Here is a 25,518-nt window from a genome sequence, read left to right on the forward strand (position 1 = left end):
ACCGCTATTTGTCTTGGCTTCTGTGAAATGTGCTTTTGTCATTCTTTTAGAATATAACTCTCACATATGTTATCAGCTGATTTCAATTGTGGTTTTAGCCAAGGTAACATAAGTCATAAGTGCTTCCTTTTCATTCTCTTCAGGCTTCTTTCTAGTCACTGGTCAGTTCCTAAGGTGTGCCTGGCTGCTGGGACCAGCCCTGAGAGGGAGCCACAAACCCAGCCCCAAAAGTCATGTTAGATATTATCCAAGGCTACTTTAGCACCCGAGACAGAAAAATCACTATCCCTTGCAGTAAAAAAAATAACATGGGAATAAATTAAGTAGCCAACAATTAGTTGCCCTTTCATGACACTCAGTATTGGCTCCCCACAGAAAATTATGCAAATTGTAGTTTTAAAAAAGGTGCTTAGATTTGTTTAAAGACCCCTGTTCCCCTCACAAAGCGACAGTTCAGAGTGGCTTAGCAATAAATCTCTCTTCCTGAGGGACTCTGGGGGTTGTAGTTCTGTGAGGGGAACAGGGGTCTCCTCTAACAACTTTCAGTGCCATTTACAAACTACAGATCCCAGGATTCTTTGGGGGGAAGCCATGACTGTTTAAAGTGGTAAAAGAGTACAGTGGTACCTCGGGTTAAGTACTTAATTCTTTCCGAAGGTCCGTTCTTAACCTGAAACTGTTCTTAACCTGAAGCACCAATTTAGCTAATGGGGGCCTCCTGCCGCCGCCGCACGATTTCTGTTCTCATCCTGAAGCAAAGTTCTTAACCCGAGGTACTATTTCTGGGTTAGCGGAGTCTGTAACCTGAAGCGTATGTAACCCAAGGTACCACTGTACTTTAAATGTAAGCTATTTTGGAGGTGTGGCGTTGTTGTTTTTTTACAATGAAGTGGTGTATATATTTTATGAAAATAAAAACAAACAAACAAATAAAGTAGATGTGTCCTCAAAATCAGCTCCTAGAGGTGATGGCTTCATTTTACCTAATGGTAGGTCTCACTGTGATGGTTGCAGTGACCCAAACGTCCAAAGGTCTTTTCAGAACAAAGCATGACAGTTATATCTTATATTCATAAAGCTCTCAGTGGATTAATCTAGAACAGTTCTGAGGTCCACAACTGTTTAGCCAGGACCTCCTTAGAAGTTGATCAATGTGCAGGCAAACCTTTATCTTACAGCCTGAAGTCATTCTTATTTCTTGAATTGCCTTCTAGCTCTTGTGATGTCGAGAGATAAATCTAAAATCCCAGGAACTTATACCAACAACCCTACCTTTCAAGTTATCTGATTTATAGGAGCCTGGGAATTTTTACCATGGCATGTAAGATAACAGACTGATGATAAAAATGACATTGAAAAGAAAAACCTGAGCTTCTGCTGAAAAGAAATGTCCCAGGAACTAGCCCCTTAGCAAGAGGAAGAAAGGGAATTGGTGGTGAATAAAGCTGATCCATAGCTAAAATAAAATGGCTACCGATGTTTGGAAGACTTTAATTCCTCACATAATTTCAAAAGTATAATTGGCATGGTCCAGTTAGGCCAAAACATAACATTATTCGGTGTCTTAAGTATTTCCAGTGAAGCTAGAAAGCGGACAAACATCAGCAGCAGCACACAGCACCATCTGTGGTACTCCAGAACTGAATTTTGGGCAGTCTCAGTAGAGTATGCTTATTTGTTAGCTGTCGGACACCTGCTGGTGAGTCTCGATAGAACTGTGTGGTAAACCAAAATAATGAACAGACAGAGTTTGTGGCGAGGAAGTGGTTTGCTGCTGTTGCCAGGGCAACTCCTCTAGCCGGCAGGAATCCACTGCAATACCCATAAAAGTAATGCATTTCCATTGAAGACTCAGGCCCCTTCCAGACATCCAGCTCATTGAGCATTCATTCTGATTTGTTGCATAAAGCTTACATGGATGCTAGATTATGCACAGTTCCTGTGGAGCATCCGTTCTGATCTGTTTGCGGAACGGTTATATGACAATGGACATCCATCCTGCATTCACTGTGCTTTGCTTGCAGGCTCCTTGCATGTCTTGCTGCTTCCTTACTTGTTCGCCCTACACTTTTCAATGCATTTCTCCATCACTTTCCAAAAACCTCAGAAAGTCTGGGGCTTTTTTTGTGGGGGTGGGGGGAGGGTTGTTTGCGCTAGGGCGACAGAGCCCTTTAATCCACTTTAAAATACACAAACTGAAAGTTCCAGTATGCACTTGAATCCCTGCCACAAAATTCAGACAGTCTGAGCTTTCCAAACTGTGTGTCATGACACTAGTGTGTCGGTTGCAGTGTGTAGGTGTGCCGTGCAAACCCTTCCCACACTCCTCCCAGGACTGCAAAGGGGTTAGTTTAACCTCTGGTTTGCTGGTAAAACTGAATTACTGTGTTGCAAAATTATGCATGTGTCAGGGAGTGGGCAAAGGAGGGATGGGGAAGACTGCCTCCCCAGCCCGACTCTTCTAGAGAAGAAGGAGACAGTTCAGAATTACAACAGGGGTTTGAGGGAGGTGACAGCTCAGAGGAAGATGAGGGGGAAAGCTGGGAAATAATGGGGGGAGGGGGAGGAGGAGGAAGAAGAAGAAGAAGAAGCACCAGGGAAGAAGAAGAAGAAGAAGAAGAAGAAGAAGAAGAAGAAGAAGAAGAAGAAGAAGAAGAAGAAGAAGAGAGACAGCTGATGGACTCAGTGCCAGCGTGGTGTAGTGGTTAAGAGTGGTGGACTCATAATCTGGTGAACTGGGTTCCCTTCCCCGCTCCTCCACATGCAGCTGCTGGGTGAGCTTGGGCCAGTCACACTTCTCTGAAGTCTCTCAGCCCCACTCACCTCACAGAGTGTTTGTTGTGGGGGAGGAAGGGAAAGGAGATTGTTAGCCACTTTGAGACTCCTTAGGGTAGTGATAAAGCGGGATATCAAATCCAAACTCTTCAGTGTCTTTAGAAAGCATTCCAGACCCCCCCCTCTCCCAGAACACGGCAAGCCTTGAAAGTAGGAGAGCAAAGAGCTCAAAGGCAGAGGGCACACCTCAGCATCCATAGTGATGACGCATGAAGGGAGAGAGGGAGGGGGTGGAGACGTCATTACTCCAAGCGGCTGCATTTCCAAGCCTCTCTCTGTGAATATTGAATAAAAAAGCATTGGTAAGAACTTCCCTTGTCTTATTCGTTCCTGGCAACCTGCCAGGGGTGTGGGGATCCTCTGATGCCTGACAGCATATCTAAGAAGTGTGTCACCAACATGCAAAGTTTGGGAAGCTGTGCCTTAGACGATGACAGATACGATAACTCTGACAGGCCAATGCATAACTGGTGTCCATTTGAAGCAGTGGCACCAACTCCAGGGAACCTCAAAAATTTTGCTGTGGCCGCTCATCCTCCACCCCCTGCCACTGCCACCACATGTAGCACCCTGACACTGCCCACCTTACCTCTGGCTCTCCAGTGCCACTGCAGCGACTGGGCCCCGGGCCTGTCCACCATTAAAATGGCAATGTCCATCAACTTTGGGGTCCATGTCCCCACAAATATTTTATTGGAGGGGGGGCAGCAAAGGGACCTTGGTCCCTAAGAGTTGGCTCTTATGTATGCAAGTAAGGCTCCTTTCCTAGGGATGTGAACCCTCATCTATCCAAGCATCCTTCCCCATGGAGGAACCCTAGGCATGCACATCTAAGGTTGCCATATTTTGAAGAGCAAAACAAGAGGACACATTTGCCAACTTCTGCTTTTAACTATGGATCACTATGACGACTCTACCCATGAAAAAGAGGACACATGGCAACCTTTAATAGCCCTCCCACTGCTCTCGGGCTGAGAACTGATCACCCACTGGTCAATGTTTGGTTGGCATCTTTTTCTTTCAACAAAGTAAAGGTAAAGGTAAAGGGTCCCCTGACCATTAGGTCCAGTCGCGGATGACTCTGGGGTTGTGGTGCTCATTTTGTTTTACAGGCTGAGGGAGCCAGCGTTTGTCCACAGACAGTTTTTCTGGGTCATGTGGCCAGCATGACTAAGCCGCTTCTGGTGAACCAGAGCAGCGCACGGAAACACCATTTACCTTCCCGCCGGAGTGGTACCTATTTATCTACTTGCACTTCGTGCTTTTGAACTGCTAGGTTGGCAGGAGCAGGGACCAAGCAACGGGAGCTCACCCTGTCACAGATATTCGAACTGCCGACCTTCTGATCAGCAAGTCCTAGGCTCTGTGGTTCAACCAACAGCGCCACCCACATCCCTTTTTCAACAATAATCATAAATAAATAAAAATAAAAATGTGTATCCCACCACTGAGCCCATTCCATTGTAACTATCCAACCTCCCAAAATTTCAACACCTCTTGCAATGGTTTGACCCCTTTCCTTTTAACAGTACAAATTCTACAAACACCCTCCATATCTCCTCAAAATCATTTCTCCTGCGTATTCCCCATCTTGCCTTAATGGCACATGTTAATTTATCATTAATAGCTATATCCCACACCTTTTCCATTTTATATTCTGCTTGCCCCTTCCACTTCCTGGCTATAATAATTTGTGCAGATGTCAATAAATTTGTGAGCAAGTCCTTCATAGCCTGTGAACCTTCCACCCCATCGTAAATTGGTAATAATTCTACCTCTGGACTTTCAGTCAGCTTTAACCCAGTGATTTTTGCTATCTCCTTAAATACCCTTTGGTTGGCACCTAATGGATGAGGCTAGCCATTGTATTCTTGGAGGTCACTTATACCTCTGATCCCATGGGTACTGGATGACTCTGAACTCCCCCCTTGTTTTATTCAATTAGTTCCCATGAGTAGGCATGATGAAGAAGGAACATGTGTGGGTTATGAACATAACACAGGAAGCTGTAGTCCTGCAGATGTTGTTACACTGCAGCCCCATAAGCCCCATCCAGTATGGCTAGCATGGCCAGTGGTCAGGGATGATGGGAGGTGTAGGCAACAATTTGGAGGGCCACAGTCTCCCCACCCCTAACTGAACACAACATTCTCAGGGAACCCAACATTAGTTTATATATATATATATATATATATATATATATATATATATATATAAAATTTTTATTAAATTTTCTGTTTTACAATTTAAAGCACTAATTTATACATCCTTAAGCTATCAATGACTTCCCTTCTTCTCTTTCCATGGTTCATTTTACCTATTATAAATCCCTGTATATTTTACAGAAACTATACCATTCAGTATCCCATTATTACATACATCATAGCTTATTTACATTGCTGAATTTATCTTAATGCTGCCAGTGTTTTTAGCTGTACACAATTATTTCCCATATATTCAATAAACGTTTTCCAATCTACTCTAAACGTATGTTCTTCTTGTTCTCTTATTCTATATGTTAGGTCTGCAAGTTGTGCATATTCTGTCAACTTAAGTTGCATCTCTTCTTTCGTTGGGGCCTCGCCCATTTTCCATTTTGGGGCTAACAAAACACGGGCCGCAGTAGTAGCATAAATAGTCTTTTTTGATGCCTGGGAATTTTCCTCTGAATTATCCCCAACAAAAAGAACTCTGGTTTTTTTTGAAAGGTACTTTTAAACATTTCCCCCTGATTCATTATATATCATTTCCCAGTACTCTTTACACCACATATGAAAGAACGTTCCCTCAATCTTTTTGCATCTCCAAGAACCCAACATTACTTTTCAGAGGTTCTCCAGAAAGCCATAAAATCACAGAAGGTTTGAGAGTTAAACCACACCAATCAATTCCTGTACTGGGATAATACTAGAATGAATGGGTGGGCAGTTAGGAACATGGAAACATAGCTTGATACATTCAGCTTTCACATCACAGCTGGGTTTTGTGACTGTGAACGTGTCTTGCACACACTGGTAATTTGAATCAATATTGAGTGATTAGCAAGACTTGGTGAACCACTATACTTTGCAGGTTTTAGGGCCCAGCCAAAGGGAACCCCTACCAAAATGAAATTGGGGGCGGGAGATGGTTGAGTGCAGTGCTCCCTTTCCTCTACAACAATCATGTGAACTGCGGAGAAATTTAAAACGCAGGAGGCTGCATAACAAACAGAAGGGCCCATCATGTCTGTAGCCTAAGTACTTTGGAGTGGTGTTTGGCACATTTGTGGACACTGGCAACAGAGAGCTCAGATCCTTTCATCTAGCTCTAGTTCCTGAGCCATAGCTAAAATAAGATAGAACACTAATTTGAAAGGACACCCCTTATTTAAGGAGACCGTCTCATACTCTAAAACACCACAATCCCATAACATGTAATGGGTAGCCTTTATTTCCATACTTTACACTCCCAGAGACCATAATGGGTGTTCTCAATTTCAGATGCCACAGTTCCACCACGAGCTCTTACTTTGGAAATTTTGGCTAGTCTGAACCTCTAGAAATTGCTTTATTCTTCTTCTCTGGTCCAGATTCCTCAATCCCAACTGTCTCTTATTATCAGGGCCATTTCTTATTACTATTTTGTTAACACACGGAAGTAATCGTGAATTGGCCTTTTCCTGGTTGATTTACATACCTCCCCACAGGGAACACCCACAAGTCCCCTATTTTGCACATTAACCTGGAAGTGCAAAAGAGTCAGGCTTTGGGGCGCTTCCTGTAACATGCACAATGGTCCTCAGGACAAGGGGGTTGTGGCTGTTTCGTAGAATTATAGAATCACAGAATTGTAGAGTTGGAAGGGACCCAATGGGTCACTTAGTCCTATGATGCAGGAATCACAGCCAATCACAGTTTAAATCAGAGCTTTCCAAACTTTTCATGTCGGTGACACACTTTTCCTAGACATGCATAATTTTGCAACACAGTAATTCAGTTTTACTAGCAAACCTGAGGTTAAACTAACCCCTTTCCAGCCCCAGGAGGAGCACAGGGAGCTTTCTTACGACACACCTACACACTGCAGCCGACACACAGTTTGGAATGCTCTGGTTTAAATGATCCCACAGTGTAAATGATCGATGAGAGCCTGTTCATCTCATGTTCTCTCTTCCTTGCTGCTATGTTTCCCCAAAAGCCAGCCCCATGATCAGTTCACTCATATTTCTAATCCCCAAGCCACATGGTGGGGGGACTGATCTCTGCCAACGCAAACCTCAGAATGGAGACCAGGGTTGTGTACACACATGCATGTTGAACCCGCAACATGTACAAATAAAGACCATCAAGAATAACTAGGGGTGGCCACAGGCACCCAGTGGCACTCATACACCCTTTAGGAGTGAATAATAATAATAGAATCATAGAGTTGAAAGGGACACGGGTCATCTAGTCAACGCCCCTTCGATGCAGGAATCTTTTGCCCAACATGGGGCTCAAATCCACAACCGTGAGATTTAAAGTCTCATGCTCTACAAACTGGGTGCTAGTTTTGCTTCTCGTTATGGCTCGGCATCCCAACACACAAAAGCTCTGGGCAAACCTCGTCGGGCAAGAACTTTGCAGGAAGCCAGTTCTTCCCGCACCCTTTTTAACAGCGCGATTCTTCAGCATCCCAAGTAATTTGGAGATCCATCAGTCACCATCCTCTTTGCTTTCAGTGGCAAAGTCTTCCAAGACAAACAGCTTTGCGGCCAAAGAGACACACGCGCGCACACATGCAACTCAACTTTTACGAGTCAAATGAACAAACTGAGCAGAAGCAGCAGAAAGCAGGTGAGGAAAAGTTTTAGATGAGGCCCCTGCTTTCTCTCCCTTTGTGGTTTATTATTATAACTACAGTATTATCAACGCACCACCACCACCAGTTAAGTCTCCCAGCAGTTGACGATGGTGGAAATCCAGAGGCATCTCCTCTCCCCCGGAAAGCGTTGCAAACTTTTATAGACTCCTGAGGCAAAATGGTAATACAAACCACGCTGCGGGAAAAGGATGGCCAGTCCTTGTCATATCGCAGGAGCGCAATGCTGAGCTAACCATCCCCCCCCTCTAGATCCCTAGGACTCACGATCCCCCCCCCCCCAAAAAAAAATCCCGTTCCCCAACCGGTTCGCACTAATTCGGATGACAGAACACTGACGTGTAAACGGCACCCCAAGCGTCAGCCGAGAGTCCCTTGGCGTTCCATCCCCAAGCGGGTCACACTAATTCGGATTAGAGACCACTGCCGTGTAAACGGCACCCCAAACTTCGCGGAGTCTCCCGGCGTTCCATCCCGCGCGCCTCCGCTCACCTCGTTCCGACGCGGCTCCCTGCCCGGCGCGCCACATCCTGGGACGTTCGGAGCTCCTTATATACCCGGAGTCCGGCGCTCTTTCCGTCCGATCGTCCCCTTTCCCCTTCGCGGCTGTTGGCCAGAGCGTGGATCCAATTGATCCCGCGGGCGCTGCGCTGTTGGAGAGCCCGCCGTCCCGTGCAAGCGCGGCCAACTTCCCCGGCAGCCTGCGAGGAGATGCTGAAGCTGCTGCCGCCGCCGCCCGCCCCCTCCTCGGGCTCCTCCCTCGCGAGGTCGCCCCCGCTCCATGTCCTGTTTCACACACCCCATCCCGGCCCTTTCTGCTCCCTGCTGCGCTCCGTCTACATTCCTTCTCCGGCCAGCCTCCCCTCCTCCAACGCGCCTCCCAGGATCGCATCTCGCCCACCCCCTGCTCGCCTGTCTCATCCCTGTCGCTCCCGCTCGACTCTCTTGTTTCCCATCCGTGGCAATTCCAGAAGGCTGTCGGACCCGAGGCGCATGGCCTGGGAAGGGAGCCCCGCTTGCATGTCAGCGGGGCTGGGTGAAAAAAGGAAAAGTTTCTACCTGCGAGGCTCTCCCAGCTCAGGCAGCAATCCCATGCACACTTAACCAGGGAATTATAGAACTGTAGGCGCCAGAGTGTCATCTAGTCCAGCCCCCTGCAATGCAGGAATCTTTCATCCCAAATGGGGCTTGAACCCACGACCTTCAGATTAAGAGTCTCATGCTCTGCCGACTGAGCAATCCTGGCTGGTTAATTCACTTGTCCAAGTCCCTTTTGGAGTAGGAGCTGGCAAGCACTAACCAGGAGAGGGGATTTCAATTGCTTTTTTTTTTTTTTTTAATGGAAAGCGATAGTTGTTAGCATATAGGCTGGCATATTTAATTTTTAAGAACTTCAGTTAAGTATTTTAAAGTAGCTTTAAGTGTGTGCATACCATGAATTGCGCATATGTTGATCTAGTTTCTCCTAGGGTTGGCAACATAACTACAGTGGACGCTTGGGTTGCGAATGTGATCCGTGCGGGATGCACGTTCACAACCCACAGCATTCGCAACCCACGCCTGTGTGTCTGCACATGCGCAGGTTGCGACCCGGCACTTCTGCACATGCGCAAAGTGCGATTTAGCACTTCTGCGCATGTGCGACCGGCGAAACCCGTTCCGGTACTTCCGGGTTTCCTGCTGGGGCTACAAATGCCAGAGGATGTTGTGGTTTCTTCTATGTCCATTCTTGGAAAGATGGAGTCTATTATTATTAGAGACTACTGGTTGCTGTTAATCCTTAAGTAGACATACACTTTGGATCAAGCCAATAGCCCATCTACCTGTAGTTAAACATCCAGGATCAGCTCCCATCCGGAAACCAATGTCCCCACTGCAGAAGGACGTGTGGATCCAGAATTGGTCTCCACAGTCACAGACTCACTGTTAGGACTGTGTTTATGGAAGACCTGGCTATGAGTGATCTCCAAAGAAGAAGATTCAGAAGCATTGCTGCCTCCATCTGTGGAGGCAGATCTTAGCCATTGTGGTTAGTAGCTTTCGGTAGCCTTTTCCTCCATGAATTTGTCAAATTCATAGAAGATGTGAACAGGTAAAATGGCCAAGGCAAGACACATGGCAGGGCAAAGAATCTTGGGGTTCATCCACAGTTTCGCTTGAGCTGCATTTTGATCACATTGTGTACCAGTGAATTCTCCCAGGCCCAAGGGCTTTCCATTTTGCTCTCTGGCTGTGCCTTGCCAAAGTCCAGTCTTGCGCCCTTGAACTGAAGTGCAGCAAAGCAAAATCCCTTGCATCTGATAGGATCTGATTTGACAGGTTATATCACGTTTTTGCAAGGCACGGTCTCAGAGAAGCTCCCGGACAGTGGGTGGGGGAATGGGGGAAGTAACTGGTATGCAGCATGATCAAAATATGGCTCAAACAAATGTGTAGATGAGGCCTTCATTTCACAGATATGCTCCTGGGGTCTGAACTGCCCAGGAATGAGACCAGGAACAGGTCACAGGGGCAAGCTTGATAAAGGCATGGACCATTAGGAATAACAACAACAACAACCTATTTATACCCCACCCATCTGGCTGGGTTTTCCGCAGCCACTCTGGGTGGCTCCTATCATCATCATCATCATCAAGTGACAAAACATCAAACATTAAAAACTTCCCTAAACAGGGCTTCCTTCAGATGTCTTCTAAAAGTCAGATAGTTGTTTATCTACTTGACATATGATAGGAGGGCGTTCCACAGGACTGGCGCCACTACCAAGAAGGCCCTCTGCCTGGTTCCCCATAACCTCGCTTTTCGTGGTGAGGGAACTGCCAGAAGGCCCTCGGAGCTGGACTTCTGTTCTAGGCTGAACAATGGGGGTGGAGACGCTCCTTCAGGTATACTGGGCCGAGGTTGTTTAGGGCTTTAAAGGTCAGCACCAACACTTTGAATTGTGCTCAGAAATGTACTGGGAGCCAATGTAGGTCTTTCAGGACTGGTGTTATATCGTCCCAGTGGCTACTGCCAGTCACCAGTCTGGCAGCCGCATTCTGGATTAGTTTCTAGTTTCTAACTAGACCACTTTGGCGAGACAGTCTGTGGGCAGGTAGGGTCTCAGCCTGTGTACCAGATGGAGCTGGTAAACAGCTGTCCTGGAAACAGAATTGACCTGCGCCTCCATGGACAGCTGTGAGTCCAAAATGATTCCCAGGCTGTGCACCTGGTCCTTCAGGGGCACAGAAAAGGAATTGAAAATAAAACTGCTGGTATCATAACGTCACTATGAAATTCTATGGTGCCACCACATCTGGAGTACTGTGTAGAGATCTGCTCGCCCCTCCCCAAAAAGGATATTGTAGAGCTGAGAAAGGTTCGAAAAGGGAGCAATCGGAAAGATCAAGGTTTGGAGCATCTCTTCTATGAGGAAAAGTAGCCACAATCGGAGGCTTTTTAGTTTAGAGGAAAGTAAATTAAAAGGAGACCGGATAGGGATGTGTAAAATTATGCATGGTGGAATTGCTTCTTCACACAGCAGACAGTGTGACATGATGAAATCTGCTCCCACAGGAGACAGTGATGTCCACCAACTTGGCTGGCTTTAAAAGAAGATTAGACAAATTCAAGGAAGAAGGTTGCAAGTAGCCTTCTTGAGTACCAGTTTCTGGGACGGCACAACCAGGGAAAGTGCTATTGTGCTCCTGTTCTGCTTTTGGCCTTCCCATGAGTATTTGGCTGACCATGGTGAGATCCTGATGCTGGACATTTGGCCTGAAGAAGCAGGAATCTTCTGATGCTCATAAACTGCATTGAACTTGAGTAAAGCATTAGGATTGTGTGGCACCTCCGTCTAATGGAAAAGCAACGTTGGCTTAATATGTCACAGAAACATGAGAACTGGCCTCATAGCAGGTCTGGTGATTTGTTCATATAGCTCAGTATTGCCTATCTTGACTGCTAGATAATAGAGTCTCAGGCCCAGAGGGTCTCTCCCAGCCCCTGATACCTGCTTCCTTTTTAAACTGAAAGTGCCAGAAATTGAACCTGGAACTTCCCCTTCCAACTTCTCCTCTCATATTCCCGCATCCTCATTTTGTAGAGTCCAGTCCAGGCTTCCTCAACCTCGTCCCTCCAGATGTTTTGAGTCTACAATTCCCATCATCCCTGACCACTGGTCCTGCTAGCTAGGGATCATGGGAGTTGTAGGCCAAAAACATCCGGAGGGCCGAGGTTGAGGTAGCCTGGTCCAATCCCACCCCCTGCAATGCAGAATATGCATTGATCCTGCAACCCGGGCATTATCAGCACCATGCTTCTTCCCCTCTTCCATTCCTCCCACCTCTTGCCTTTTGAGTCCCTGTAAACCTTTGCCTCAAATTGGTCCAGCTGCTGCTGTTAAAACGGTGTGAATCTGGATTGATTCAGCCAGCGTTGATCATCTTTATATTGTTTTAAGCTGGTGGTTAAAAAGCATGGACCACATCTCCTCTGACCATCAGCTATGCTGAATGGCGCTAATGGAAGCTGGAGTTCAGCCGCATCTGAAGGGCCGCGGTTTAGTCATCCCTGAACTAAAGGAACCCATTTAAATGTTTTTTGTTTTTAAAAAATCAGATATAGCTACAATAGATTTTTTAAAACGCACACACACACACACAACAGAACAAAAAGTTTGTCCAATTCTTGGCACTTTTCTGCTGCCTCCATTGAGTTTAGCATCGCTCCTTGCATTTACTGAAATATCTCAAGGAGCCAATAGGGGCAGCACAAACACCATGTGTGAAGCTGCTATTTTAGCCTGTTGTTGTTGTTGAAACAGTAGCCTCAGAGCAAAGCCAATGCACTGCTAGTCTCTGACTTTTACTCCACAGTAGACCCTTGCCAGAGGCCAAGCTGACCGTGTTAGGGACGCTGAATTCTGGGAAGGCTGCGCAGATTTTGGGCACGCTGACAGCACGGCTGAAAAGACGCACAGTGAGACCAGTTCCAGCAGAATGCATCACTGCATCAGCGGCTGCAAAGTGTGTGAATTTGTCTAAAGGGCTCCTTTGGGGGGAGTGTTACTGCGTGGACACGCTGGGCCATTGTACGGCACAAATAATGTTTCAACCCATTAATCACGCCCATTCGTTTTCCTGCTAAGTCACCACTTCGGGATCTCCCATCTCAAATAAAATGCTCTTTTCCCCATCACCTTTCAAAAAGTAATTTTGTTCTGGTTGTCTCCTGGTCTCCACAGGAAGTAACAGAAGAGGGGGTGGAACTGCAAGACGTAATGGTATTCGTGAGTACAGAGCACCTTTCTACGCACGTAATGTAAAGAAGCATAGATGCGAGCAGGAAACTGTGGTCCTGACCATCTCCACTATGGTTGCTATACAAGTTCAACCAGCATGCATAGAGGAGGAACTGTGCTAGCTAGCTAGCTGTTTGTTTGTTTGTTTGGCTGAGCAATTTATATACTGCTTAACTACAATATTCTGTAAGCGGCTTTCAAGATACAGTGCCCAACAGTAAAAACTAGTTAAATCTCTAAAATCGCTTCAGTTTAATTGCATTGAACTTGACTAGATGGTCAAGCAGCTAATTCCCACAGAACTGCAAGGTCCCTTCCTTCTGCAAGGTTATTCCTCAATATGTCCTTCCACATATATTTGCCATTTCGTAATGTCCTCTCCAGAAGCCCACCCAAGCAGCAGATTAATGGGAAGCTGCAGAAGAGCTCCAGAAACTCACCTTTTAAAAAGCTTGATTTTTCTTTAGGGTGTTTTGGAAGACTACATGGCTCCATCTAGCAGCACGGTGTTGTATTAAGTAACCTGGCTAATTGTAGGGTACCAGAGAAATTCTGTTAGTTCAGATAAGAGCCTTGGGGGCTCACAAAAACCCACCTCAAAAGACAGAAGTGTTTCAAGCCCCCAAATTATTCTCCATTCTCTTTTCTTCCTCTTTCTCCACCAGGATACTTAACATGATTGCAACTTTAACGAAAGCAGGGTTCAGAGCCTTGGGCAAATAAATTCAGGGTTGTGTACAGGGGTTTTTTCCCAGCTGGAACTCACCGGAAATCATTTCTGGCATCTCTCAGCCATTGCTATTATAAGAGAGCAAGGGAGAAGTTCATGGTGAGCTCAGGCACCTCTTTTTCTAGAAAAATAGCACTGGTTGTGCACCAGATTAAGAAGAAGAAGAAGAAGAAGAAGAAGAAGAAGAAGAAGAAGAAGAAGAAGAAGAAGAAGAAGAAGAGTAGTAGTAGTAGTAGTAGTAGTAGTAGTAGTTTGGATTTGATATCCCGCTTTATCATTACCTGAAGGAGTCTCAAAGCGGCTAACATTCTCCTTTCCCTTCCTCCCCCACAACAAACACTCTGTGAGGTGAGTGGGGCTGAGAGACTTCAGATAAGTGTGACTGGCCCAAGGTCACCCAGCAGCTTCATGTGGCGGAGTGGAGACGTGAACCCGGTTCACCAGATTATGAGTCTACCACTCTTAACCACTACACCACACTGACTCTGAACAGAATTGAGCTGATTCAGGTGGAATCAGGCTTCAGCCGCGTTGGATTAAGACAGCCCAGGGTCACCCTCCAGTGCGGTGGGGTGGTGGGTGGGGGAGAAGGAGAGGCAGTTTACAAAAGGACTTTCAAATAGTCCCACACTGTGCTTTGGCTGCACACACCTGTTCCCAGCAGGAAATCCCAGATTAGGCCCCAAATCAGATCAGGGAAGGGGGAGTCCTAAACTTCTTTCAAAGTTACCACCGAGACCATATAACACTGGTCTTGAAAGACCTACATTGGCTCCCAGTACTTTTCCGAGCTCAATTCAAAGTGTTGGTGCAGACCTTTAAAGCCCTAAATGGCCTCGGTCCAGTATACCAGAAGGAGCGTCTCCACCCCCATCGTTCAGCCTGGACACTGAGGTCCAGCACCAAGGGCCTTCTGGTGGTTCCCTCGCTGTGAGAAGCCAAGTTAAAGGGAACCAGGCAGAGGGCCTTCTCGGTAGTGGCACCCGCCCTGTGGAACGCTCTCCCACCAGATGTCAAAGAGAAAAATAACTACCAAACTTTTAGAAGACATCTAAAGGCAGCCCTGTTTAGGGAAGCTTTTAATGTTTAATAGGTTGTTGTATTTTAATATTCTGTTGGAAGCTACCCAGGGTGGCTGGGGAAACCCAGCCAGATGGGTGGGGTATAAATAATAATAATAATAATAATAATAATAATAATAATAATAATAATTATACAACACATACACAAATCCTCTTCAGCCTTGGTTTTGTAAGTTCACTATTTGTTCTGATCATACCACCACATCCATTGACCACTTACATTTTGAGCTGCTTTGGTGTGCATCAAAGGGCAGAGCCTGACAGAAATCTAAGGTCACAGGTAAGAATCCAATGGGGAAATATTACAGTTCCCTTGTGACATCTCCGTGTATTTGGTGCCTGTGCCATTCCTTTTAAAAGCCTCCTAAAAGCTCTTCAGGACCATTTTGATGGGAAGGGAGATACAAAAGCCAATCGATCAGTGAGTGAGTACAGAATGTTACATTGGAAGCGGACGATTGTTGGAAACGGGACTTGTTGAGGAAGTCAAAAGCTGTATAGTCAAAGGATAGAGGAAATAAAATCAAATGACAAGTATCTGGATGGGATAGGAAAATGCAATGGAGACAACAGGAATAAGAATAGAGAATTGGCACTGGAATCGAGAGAGCTGTGATACTGTTGGAACATTGCCTGTCCTAAATGAAGTGGTTTGTGGTACGCATTTTCCAGCTCCTTGAATTAAGCTACCATTGTGGGTTCCAGAAAGCAGCACACACTGAGGTTTCTGCAAGGCCCAATTTACTAGTGCTTAACTTTGTCTTTTTGGGACGCGGGTGGCGCTGTGGGTTAAACCACAGAGCCTAGGACTTGCTGATCAGAAGGTCGGCGGTTCAAATCCCCGCGACTGGGTTAGCTCCCATTGCTCGGTCTCTGCTCCTGCCAACCTAGCAGTTCAAAAGCACGTCAAAGTGCAAGTAGATAAATAGGTACCGCTCCGGCGGGAAGGTAAACGGCGTTTCCGTGTGCTGCTCTGGTTCGCCAGAAGCAACTTAGTCATGCTGGCCACATGACCCAGAAGCTGTACGCCGGCTCCCTCGGCCAATAAAGCGAGATGAGCGCCGCAACCCCAGAGTCAGTCACAACTGGACCTAATGGTCAGGGGTCCCTTTACCTTTAACTTTGCCTTTTATCTTAAGACAGTTGTCTGCCTAGTTGGGTTTTGATGGTTTGGTTAAAGAATAAAAGGATGCCTAGATCCAGGTTTGGAGCAAGTACTCTTGAGAACCCCAGCAGAGATTTTTAAATCAGAAAACATGCAGCAAAGCAAAGCCTGGAAATATAGACCTCTAGACCTTTAAAATATCCCCTTCTGCGTTTCTTCCAAAGTTACCCACTTCTGTTAGCCTAGAAAGAGACCACACGTTTAGTAAGTTTTAAATGGCTTACTCAACAAACTCTTCAAAGGTCAGATTCATGTGCTTTTCTATACAGCAGCAAGAAAAGACAGGCTGATAACTTAGTTTCAAAAATTGCAAATGTTTCCGGAATGTGTGCAGAGGAAGGCAACCAAATGATCAAGGGTCTGGAAACTAAGCCTTAGGAGGAACACTCGAAGGAACCGAGTGTGTTTAGCCTGGAAAAGAGGAGACTGAGAGGAGATATGATTGTTGTTTAGTCGTTTACTCATGTCTGACTCTTCGCGACCCCATGGACCAGAGCACGCCAGGCCCTCCTGTCTTCCACTGCCTCCCGCAGTTTGGTCAGACTCATGTTTGTAGCTTCAAGAACACTGTCCAACCATCTCATCCTCTTTCATCCCCTTCTCCTTCTGCCCTCCATCTTTCCCAACATCAGGGTCTTTTCCAGGGAGTCTTCTCTTCTCATGAGGTGGCCAAAGTATTGGAGCCTCAGCTTCACGATCTGTCCTTCCAGTGAGCACTCAGGGCTCCACTTTTAGGGAAGGTGTGAGGAGTCCAGGTTCCCAGCTAAATAACACAGTAAGTGTAGGTAATTAAAAAGGAGGATTTACTGCAAAAACAAACAGATAGCTCCGGACAGCTCTAACAAATCCTCCAGCATCATTACTCAAGATGACCCTTCTGAAGACTCCTTCCAGCAGTGACAGCAGATATTGAACTTATGACCCTTACATCTCTGGTTTTACTTCCTATCTAACAGCCCTCCCATTCACCGACTCTTCAGACTTGGTGAATCAGCTCCCACCACTTCCCTTTCTGAGAGGCTGTCTCTGAGACTGTTCATGTCTTTTTGTGCTTCCTGTGAGCTTTGACTGTGTTCTAGCCTGCTCTCAGCTACTGCCTTATCAGCCAGTCTGTCAAGGTCAGAAAGAGCCAAAGCCTGCAGTAGCCGGCTCTCCTCTGCCTGACTAACATCTAAGCCTCTCTGGTCCTGGCTGCTTTCTGCAGTTGGCTGCAAACCTTCGCTTGGAGCTGGCTCATTCCTGACAGGAGGCAACTGAGAGCAAGCCTAGTCCTGAGCTGACCCCAACTGTGCCTCCATTTCCAGGGACATGGAGATGCCAGAGTCCAATATAAACATACCTCCCAGGGCCATCCCACTCAAGGGAGGGCATGTCTGCTTGCCCAGTCTTAGGACACCAGCTGCTTGCCATGCAAGGAACTGTTTCTGCCCCACTCTTCAAAAGGAAGCTGCAGGGACATGCCACTTGTTGGCTCAACCTCTTAGCTCATGGTTAGCCATGCATTTAACTTCTCATGTATTTGCTGATTCCTTCAACCTGCAGCTTGCCTGATGTACTGATCTGATCTAATAATGCAAGCCTTTAGTGGAACTGGATTAAATTAAGGGCTATAATTCAATATAGTGCTAAGGTGAACGTTCCGTCAGCACAAGGATTTGTTTCTTGCACAATGTAATGTTCTACCTCTCTCCTCTCCCTTTGTACCCCTATATCTGTTCTGGGGGTTCACCGGACCCTTTGGGGCAGATTTGGAAGGCACCCATGGTGGGAGGAGAGGGTGGGAAAATCCTCTTGTTCCAGCACTAATCCTTGTGGTAGTGAGAAAATTTAGTTGAATTTCACCTTAAGTCCCTATGTATTTTGGTGCAATTAAAAGGTAAAGGGTAAAGGGACCCCTGACCATTAGATCCAGTCGTAGCCGACTCTGGGGTTGTGGCGCTCATCTCACTTTATTGGCTGAGGGAGCCGGTGTACAGCTTCCGGGTCATGTGGCCAGCATGACTAAGCCGCTTCTGGCAAACCAGAGCAGTGCACGGAAACACCGTTTACCTTCCCGCCAGAGTGGTACCTATTTATCTACTTGCACTTTACGTGCTTTCGAACTGATAGGTTGGCAGGAGCGGGGACCAAGCAACAGGAGCTCACCCCGTCGTGGGGATTTGAACCGCCGATCTTCTGATCAACAAGTCCTAGGCTCTATGGTTTAACCCACACCGCCACCCACATCCCTTTGGTGCAATTACAAACCTCTGATTCAGAGTTTGCGTCTTGTAGCTCTACCAAGAAGCAACTGTTTTTCTTCTTCAAGGAAACATACCTTTTGTCCTAATTAAACTGCAAGGGCGACGCAGAGATCTAAACAGAGGCTATTATTTGTGCCGCTGCATCTCTTTACGGGCATTTATTTTTGATTCAGATTTGTCAAGGCCAATGGCTAGTACAATAAAGTTATTTGTTTTGGTCCTAATTAGAATCTGGAAGCAATTCACTGAAACCAAGCAAAAATCCCCCCTCCCAAAAGAAACCGCAACCCATCTTTATTTAGGGAAAGGATGGCAGTGATCCTCAGGGAAAATGCTATTTATCACATAGTCAATCACTGCAAAAATGTAATATGCTCACAAGACCTTAGCCAGAGAGTCTTAAATTCCTTTATGAGCAATATAAATAAAGTAAGCTTATTTCACGAACGTTTAGTCAAACTTTTGAACCTGCCATATCAGTTAGAACCCTACAACAACATAAGGGTGATGTGGTGTGTCTTAAAATAGAATATGTTTCAACCAATTTCTTTGCAGCGTTCGAGTGTATTTTTAAAAATAAAATAAAAAAAATAAAAATTGCTAGCCCCGAAGAAAAGGAAACGATGCTGTTTCTTAAGAGCTGCTGTTTAATGTGGCTTCATTCCAGGTATATCCATTTAGCAGCTGTTTGGAGATAAATGAGCCTGAGAAGAATTTTAGATGAATGCTCCTCTGCAGGAACTCACCATAATCGCTTCACATTTCCCTTGGAAACAAAATCAGGCAAATGGACTTCACCTAATCAATCTCATGTGTTCAGGGACTTTAATGCATTTTTAAATGGAAAAAAAAAACCCCTTCTCTGATCCAGTTCTCCATCTTTCAAACAATATGGAACTTGAGCATGTGAAATGATTATGGGAATGGATGTGTGGAGAATGTTAAGTATAGTTTCTTTGCTTTCCCAGATGCATTCTTTTCTACCTGGTTCATGGTACCCTCTGTGGGATTGATTGGAGGCAAAGCCTTCAGGTTACTGCAGCAGACAGCTGTAATTGTTTCTTCCTTCCTCGCAATCAGATGTGACAGTGTGCAGAAATTGAGAGATGTGGAATACCCAAACCCTTGGAATTCGAGAAGAACATTTTGACCGCATTCATTGCTGAATGTAGTGTGCAGCTGTACCTTGGAAGCAGAACGGGTTTTTGAAAACGTTTGAAAACCAAAGCACAGCTTCTGATTGGCTGGAGGAAGTTCCTCCAGCCAATCGGAAGCCACGGAAGCCCCATCGGACGTTCGGCTTCCAAAAATAGTTTGCAAACCGGAACAGTCACTTCTGGGTTTGCGGTGTTCAGGAGCCAAAATGTTCGAGAACTAGGCTGTTTGAAAACCAAGGTACGATTGTACAGGGAAATCATGAACAGAGGACCAGAAAGATAAGTTCGATTCCGCTTGCCACTATCACCCTGTTGTTGAATCAAATCTTGGGTTCTTAGAAACCTGGGTTCTTAGAAACCTGGGTTCTGAGACCATATGCCCTTTGGAAAAAAATTCAGGTTCCCCCTCCCCCTATAAAGCAGTTTCACCCAACCTGGTAACCTTCAGATATGCTGGACCACAACAGCTCATTCTAAAGTTGCTCACTTGCAGATTTCAGCACTTTATGGAAGAGAAATGGAAGCTTTAAAATTACATTACAGTCATACCTTGGTTTTTGAACAGTTTAGTTCTCAAATGTTTTGGCTCTCAAACGCCACAAACCCAGAAGTGGCTGTTCCGGTTTGCAAACTGCTTTTGGAAGCCTAATGTCTGGCGGGGCTTCCGATTGGCTGCAGGAGTTTCCTGCAGCCATTCGGAAGCCCTGCTTTGGTTTCCAAACGTTTTGGAAGTTGAAGTGATTTCCAGAACGGATTCCGTTCGACTTCCAAGGTATGACTGTCATACCTCGAGTTGAATGCACTTCGGGTTGAGCGCATTCAAGTTGCGCTCCGCAGCAACCCGGAAGTAACGGAATGCATTACTTCTAGGTTTCCCCGCTCGCGCAGACACTCAAAATGATGTCACGTGCATGCGCGGAAGCGGAGAAACGCGACCTGCATGCGCAGATGCGCCGTCGCATCTTGCGTTCTGTTCGGGATGCAAACGGGGCTCCGGAACGGATCCCGTTCGCATGCCGAGGTACCACTGTACAGTGGTACCTTGGGTTACATACGCTCCAGGTTACATATGCTTCAGGTTACAGACTCCGCTAACCCAGAAATATTACCTCGGGTTAAGAATTTTGCTTCAGGATGAGAACAGAAATCGTGCAGCGGCGGCGCAGCGGCAGCAGGAGGCCCCATTAGCTAAAGTGGTGCTTCGGGTTAAGAACAGTTTCAGGTTAAGAACAGACCTCCAGAACGAATTAAGTACTGAACCCGAGGTACCACTGTATTAATACTATTGCTAGAAGTTTGTCCTGGCCTTTGGATAGAAAAATAAACATGTACAAAAACCCCTAAAGTTCACTTCGGGATAGGCAGAAAGGAGGAGGGGAAATGGAAGTCTTATTGCACCGACAGAGCTCCAGAAAACAGAGAGCTGGATGTAACCCCTAGTCTAAACATCTGGGAAAGACAGGCTCAGCTGCTGCACAGAACCAATTTGAGTAAAAAAGACAGCTTTACCCTTTAGTCTGCTTTTTTGTTTGGACTGAACAATAGGAAGGAAACAGAATGTTCTATATCTACAGATATATTTTTTTGCTCTCCCCCGCACCTACCCGAAAAGCTATTAAATATCTATTGTGTCCCAAGATCATTATAATATTTTTTTTAAAAAACAAGTCATGGGCACTTCCTGAGAGCATGTCCATTGCTATTTAAAGGTTTATTGAAATTATGTGCTAAAAAGACTTTATTCACAGCATGAAAACATTGCTTTCATTAGCTCTCAGAGTGGATAGTATTGGCTCAAACGAGTATAAAAATCTAGGTGTTTTTTCTATGGTATAATGCATTTACATATCCCCCCCTCCAAATGTAAGTCACTTGGAGACCTTTGGATGACAAGCAGATGATGCTTAATAAATAGAAATAAATAGAAATAATAACAGCTCTCTCTTTTCTGTGAATTGCTTTGAGCACAATATATTTTTGGGAAATACAGTGTGTGTGTGTGTGTGTGTGTTTGTGTGTGTGCGTGTGTGTAATACTGTCTCTGTGTGTGTGTGTGTGTGTGTGTGTGTGTGTGTGTTGATAAACCATTCAGCAAAATAAGCATATTGGGAAGGGGGACATATAAAACAAAATATTATATTATATATATTATTTATACAAATATAGAAAAATAAACATCATTTTCCATCTTATTGTATGTTTTGTTTCATTTCAGAAAAATAATATTTTGTTTATTATTGTTGTTTATATTTTGAATTACCATACTTTTCCGTGTATAAGACTATGTTTTTCCCCTTAGAAATCATGCTAAAAGTTGGGGTCATCTTATACCTGGGTAGTGCATAGGGTGGACGTTTGATTGGTTGCTGTCGCGGCTGTCAGCGGCTATTGTGCATGTTATTGGTTGCTGTGTCAATGGGTAGTGTTGACTGGGTGATGCTGCAGTAATTGGGCAGGCAATTGGCAGCTTCTGTCAGCGAGGGGACAGACGGGAGGCGGATTTTGCAACGCGTGCGTGTGAGCGGTTTTCATCATTCCCCTCTAAAGAAAGCTTAACAACCCTTGGTAATCCCCCTCCCCCCAAAAAGCTCAACAACTCTGCTCAATTCTCTCCCCAAAAATCTCAACAACTTTGTGCCATCTCCCCCCATTTTCTTAAATTCCAGTCTCCAAAAATTGGGGGCATCTTATACATGGGGGTGTCTTATAGACGGAAAAGTACGGTAGATATATATGGGGCCCCCAAAATCTTAGGGCCTCTAAAATTCTTAATCCAACATTCTCTGTGTGTGTGTGTGCGCGCATGCGCGCGTGCGCACACACACACACAGACACACACAGCCTGAAGTTCCTTAACATTCTTTGAACAAAGTGTGTTCTCCTTCATGGAGAGCACGTGTTGCGTTGGGGGTCTAGCAGAACACCCCCTTTTGTTTGCTGGGCGGGATTGTCTAGATGGCCATGACTGTGATTGGGCTATTCTGGGTTGTTGGGGAGATTTTGATGTTAGCAAATTGCTGGATAGCCCGAACGTTATATATTCCTCACACACAACATTGAGCTTCCTCTTTTCACTGCGCACATTGGATCGCCTGCCCGCCCTTCCTAATTTAGGGCTGTTGCGTTTGACCTTGCTATGCCTGTCATGGGGTCGTCTGCCGTTGGGGCAGGGGCCTGGTAGGAATTTTTTCCATTTGGCAGATTGGCTGGTGCCATTTGGTTTTTGCCTACTGTATGGCAAATCGTCACAACTTGTAAGGCTGCAGTTAGGCATTGGTTAAAAAATTGGTTGGTGGAGGGGTAAGGGTTGGCTATGCCTGCCCCTCCCATGCTGCTGCTGCAAGGGAATTCTGTTAAAGGAATCCAGGGGCTCACCATGCTTTTGTCCGAATCCCTGGCAAGGGGCTTGGGCCCTGGGAGCATTCGGGGAGAGGTGAAAGCCTGGCGCCCAGCTCCTTTCTCTCCCCATAATGTTTTCCCTTACTGACTTTCGCAGGGTGGCGGAAGTCAGTTCTGTCCCTGGGCGGGGGGACAGATAGTCGTAACCAATGCCTAAGCAACCACTCACATTATGTATTTTAATAAAGTTGTGGCCAAAATTATGCCAAAAACCTTAAACAAAAATTCTGTGTGAATTGTGATTTATTTGGGGGGTGGCTTGGGGACCTCAACATGCAAATGTTACCACCCTGCTTTCCCCAGTTCAACTGTTACCAAAAGATAGGTTAATTCTGCTATTATGCAATGGATACTGGAAACAACTTCTCAGCCTTCAATGAGAAGGTAGGTTTGAGCGTCTGGCCTGGGAAACATGACATTGCCCTTGGCTCTTTCTGACACAGGCCTGTCCCATGAGATGGTCTTGTTGAAAACAAGGAAGTGAGGCGGCTTCTGCTGCCCACACAGCAGATACAAACTATTTCCTGCTTGAGGCTGTTGGAAATGGGAAATGTCCATACCTTTGGGAGAAACACCATTTCTTGATATTCCCACCTCCCCCAGGGGTGATTTACTATGATAAAGTTCCAGAACTCCTGACTGAGGCTAAGTTCCAAAGCTTGGATATTCATCGAGTCTAGGATAATCCGTTTTTATCTTGCAGTAGTACACAGAGATCGCCATCAAGGGGAATGCAAGGGTATCATTCAGTCTCATCACCCCACAAATGGATTGCGTGTACTTCTGGCTCATAGAAGGCTTTGAGCCAAATTTATATATACATTGGATGTTGAATACATAGTTGCACGCATGCAAAACCACAGGCATGGGTGGGATCCATAGGCATCATCTAAACTAACCCCCAAATCCTATATCAGCTCTTAAAATTTGAGGGTAATTTTGAGATTTAATAGGGTTGCCATACATCCGGAATTTCCCGGACATACCTGGAATACTGCAGCCGGAAGCAGTGGCTGGGCGGAAACTGCTAAAAATGTCCGGGGAAATCCGGACGCATGCCAACCCATGTCGGCAGTGTATTTTCTGGCAATTTTCCTGAAAAATAAACGGGGAAAAAAGCTCAGCAACTTATTATCCATTCCAGTTTCTTCCTGGATGGCAGTTTATATGATCGGGTGCTAGAATCCCAGCAAGGACTTTCCCAGATTGCTTTCACTGGCTATATCAGATAGGAAAGATGGAAGTGGGTTTTGGATAGCAGATATGGGAAATCCAGCTTTTTGACACAGCTTTTTGAAAACTATCAAGACATGGGAGAAGAATCAACCCCTGGTGGCAAATGTTACTCATTGCACCTTCCGTGGAAGGACTTTACGAAACAAGGTTATTTTTGCATGCATGTAACCCAGGGGCATTGAGATGCTGGTGGCGCTGTGGGTTAAACCACAGAGCCTAGGACTTGCCAATCAGAAGGTTGGTGGTTTGAATCCCCGCGACGGGGTGAGCTCCCGTTGCTCGGTCCCAGCTCCTGCCAACCTAGCAGTTCGAAAGCATGTCAAAGTGCAAGTAGAGAAATAGGTACCGCTCCGGCGGGAAGGTAAACGGCGTTTCCGTGCACTGCTCTGGTTCGCCAGAAGCGGCTTAGTCATGCTGGCCACATGACCCGGAAGCCGTACGCCAGCTCCCTCGGCCAATAAAGCGAGATGAACTGTTAAGTTGGGGGCGCACCACAACCCCAGAGTCGGTCACGACTGGACCTAATGGTCAGGGGTCCCTTTACCTTTTAACCCAGGGGCAGAGGAAGGGGGGGGCGGACCAACCCGGGTGTCTTCGCTGAGGGGGGTGACATTTGGCGTGCTGCCTGCCCATGACTCCCAAGCCTATCCCGTCAGGGAAAGGGGGAGGAGCTGCGCCACTTTGCCAGCTGCATTCCCCCCTTCTGCCTTCATTTTGACAGCTGGTGGAGCCTTGAGAGTCACAGCTGGGTGGCGCACCGAATGTCCGCCATCAGCAGCTTGCTCTGTCCCCATGGATGGCTCGCTCCGCTCCTGGCTACAGCGCGCGTGCTGCTCCGTGCACCCGAGCAGTTATCCTGCACCTGGGAGGGCACCGTTTGCGCCCCGTCCCCCTCGGGAGCACCCTATCCCCCTCGGGAGCACGCCTGCCCTGGGCAGCGCATTCATATGCTCCGCCACTGATGTAACCATAGCTTTGCTACAAATCTTCCTGAATGTAATGCTATGAGAGAATTCTCAGCTAAGAGTCAATGCAGATGTCTTTTCCAACAGGAAAAATCAACAACATTTTTATTTACTTATTTTTATATATCTTTTCAGGCACAGCAACCTCATTGGAGAGTTTGATGCCTGGCAAATTTCAGGCACTTAGTTGTTGTTGGGGGGGTTGTGCAAGGAGTTTTTAAAACCTGAGAATTTTTTTTAAAATAAATAAATAAAAACCTCTTTTATTTATTGGCAGACAAAGCCGTCCCTTTTGAGGGGATGGATCCTGCCAAATTTCAGACAAATGGGTACAGAGGGATTTGTGCAAGAATTTTAAAAAATTTGGATCCAACCCATTGATAATTTTTTAAAAAAAATAAAACAAAGCAGGTTTTAAAATAGCTTTAAATAGAAAGCAAAACAAGAAACCATTTTACCAAGAGGGTTTTTGACATGACGAAGGCCAATACATCTGGTTTTATGGGTTTCTCTGAAACTTACACCCTCATGGAAGTTTATATTAAGATATGTATTCTCAGGGATGCGGGTGGTACTGTGGGTT

General features: G+C 45.9%; 1 protein-coding gene across 3 annotated transcripts in view; it reads right to left on the minus strand.

Moving 5' to 3' along the window:
• S1PR3 (sphingosine-1-phosphate receptor 3) overlaps positions 1 to 25,518 on the minus strand; it is a 71,645-nt gene that overhangs the window by 9,253 nt on the left and 36,874 nt on the right. Inside the window, exon 1 of one of the 3 annotated variants that reach the window (XM_083577080.1) lies at positions 8,170 to 8,483. The exons of 1 other annotated variant lie outside the window; for it this stretch is intronic. The gene's annotated coding sequence lies outside the window, so the exon portion shown is untranslated. One more of the 3 variants, XM_083577082.1, reaches the window with a different exon arrangement.

The sequence above is a fragment of the Podarcis filfolensis genome (assembly GCF_964270895.1).
Source record: "Podarcis filfolensis genome assembly, chromosome: 11".
NCBI classification, from domain to species: domain Eukaryota; kingdom Metazoa; phylum Chordata; class Lepidosauria; order Squamata; family Lacertidae; genus Podarcis; species Podarcis filfolensis.